The following is a 2644-nucleotide window of genomic DNA, read 5'->3' as shown; positions in this document are numbered from 1 at the left end:
GTTACATACTTTGCACTGTCCACAAGCACGACAACAAAAACTCGAGAAAGTGTTTTTGGTCCCCCAATCATCCCATCGATATCTCCATCACCACCTTCTCTGGGATCAACAAGCACTGACACAACCATTGATGAAGCTGGCTTGATTTATTTGCTAGAGCTGTTTCTTTGGTGCTCTTTGGGGAAGTTATAATCTGATCTTGGGAGTGGAATGGGCAGACCACGAAGGGTTCTTCTATTTTTTCACTTGTGCTTGTCTGTGGCGTTCTTACTGTGTTCAGAAGAGACGTTGGTTTTTGGAGATGCGGGTATAATGGCGTTGGCTGCTGGAGATGCAGGTATAATGGCTCCGAGATTGATGAGACATCGAACTGAAACACTTCAGTGCATATCCCTGAGCTAAATATCGGTCCTACAATTGAGTCATTAACGAAAACATGTTACTTTATACTGAGCACAACACCCCAGAATACAAACCCAAAACCTACTATGCCTATAGCTTCTGCAAGAGAAAGATGGAAGTCACTTTGATATCAATAACTATTTAACATGTTACACATTAGTGCTTACTATCTAGCATCTAACTGGATTATGTTATGCATCTACTCTTAAACAGAGATTAACTGAAGGTTGGAAGGAGAAAGTTTGGTGTTTACCTTAGGTGCCAGTGATGTAGGAGACGGACGAAGGGGCTTCACCGGAAGGGAAGCTCGATTTCACCGTAGAAGACACAATCGCCTTCTTGATCGCTTCGACAGAGAGAGAGAGAGAGAGAGAGAGAGAGAGAGAGAGAGAGAGAAGCGGAGAAACCAATAGGGTTAGGGTTACGGGAGTGTTGTTCCCTTTTTTTGTTTTAATTTTTTTCTTCGCCTTTTTATTATGTTTTTCCTTTTTTCATTAATTTTTTTAATTCAATAAAGTTTTAAATTTTGATTAATTTGATTAGTCAAAGGGTTAGTTTTGAAATTATGAAAAAATATACTATAGGGACAACTTCATGTTGGTTTTATACCATAAGGACAACCATGTTAAATTTTTTTTCCATTTTGGCAATTTTTCGAAAATAATTTTGCTGGCACGTCAAGATAAGCGATCTCATAATATGGAGTGTATTTGGTTGTCAAGTAATACCTATATTGCTTTTTATAACAAAATTTGAAAACAGTATACTACTTACAAAAGAAAACTATAATAAAAAGAAAGATTTTCAACGTTAAAACCCCTCAACTAAGTTTGTTTTGGGTAAAAACCCCCAAACTAAGTATTTAATGAAAAAATCCTCAAACTAACGTTATTTAATGAATTAAACCCTAGCAGGTCATAATTACCATTACTACCGGTAAATCTTTAATTTAGGGGTTTCTATATTAAGTAAACATAGTTGAGGGGTTTTACCATTAAAATTTAAAAAACAAAAAAAATTCAAAATTTTATAATATTATTTAAAAATTAGTAACTTTTTTTGACAACAGCGAGAACTAAGTAACTGAACCGCGCGATTCAAAAAGCCAAACCGAAGTATTGAATCGACATATAACATAGCTGAAGGAGAACTCCTCGCACTACTTGCAAGCTTGTCCGCCATAGTATTTTGTGCTCTTGGAAATGTCTGATCCGGAAGTTAGGGAAGAAAGTCTTAATGCGTCTAAATTCTTTATATAATTTTTGTTATATTTTCTCGGTTTTTACATTTTTAATTTGTACATATATAATGTTGATGTTAAAAACATATCAAACTCATATATTTACAAAAAAAAATTAAAAATGCTAATTTTGAAAATTTAAGTTACTAATTTTTAGATAATATTATAAAATTTTGATTTTATTTTATTTTTAATGGTAAAACCCCTCAACTATGTTTACTTAATGTAGAAACCCCTAAACTAAAAATTTACCGATAGTATTGGTAATTATGATCTGTTAGGGTTTACTTCATTAAATAAAGTTAGTTTGGGGCCTTTTACGTTAAATACTTAGTTTGGAGGTTTTTACCTAAAACAAACTTAGTTGAGGGGTTTTAACGTTAAAAATCCTAAAAAGAATCATAAACATCAACTTCTAGTTACACTACAAGAAAACAGAGACATACTGAGGGAAAAAATCGTCGGTACCTCGTCGGAATAACGTTATTACGACGATATACCGACGAAACAAGTCCTCGGAAATAACTCCTCGGAAATTCTTTTTTCTTCGAAAATCCCTCGGAATTTTCCGACGGAATTCCGAGGAAACAAATTTCCGAGGAAACTCCGAGGACCACCAGTTCGTCGGAAAGCTCCTCGGAATATACCGAGGGAGAACTTACTCGGAATTTACCTCGGAGGTTCCGACGAAATGTTCCTCGGAATTTTCATCGGGAATTTCCGAGGAAATGAACAAGTCCCTCGGTATATTCTGAGGAATGAGTCCCTCGGTATATTCCGAGGAACATGTCCCTCGGTATATTCCGAGGGTTCATTTACTCGGAATTTGAACCTTCGGAAAATTCCGAGGAACAAGTCCCTCGGTATATTCCGAGGAATGAGTCCCTTGGTATATTCCGAGGAAGATGTCCCTCGGTATATTCTGAGGGTTTATTTCCTCGAAATTTTAAAAAAATTAATTTTTTTTAAAAAATAAAAATTTTGAAATTTAAATTCGAAAAT

The sequence above is a fragment of the Brassica oleracea genome, chromosome C8 (genome assembly GCF_000695525.1).
Source record: "Brassica oleracea var. oleracea cultivar TO1000 chromosome C8, BOL, whole genome shotgun sequence".
NCBI classification, from domain to species: Eukaryota; Viridiplantae; Streptophyta; class Magnoliopsida; order Brassicales; family Brassicaceae; genus Brassica; species Brassica oleracea.
This window is presented reverse-complemented; position numbering follows the sequence as displayed.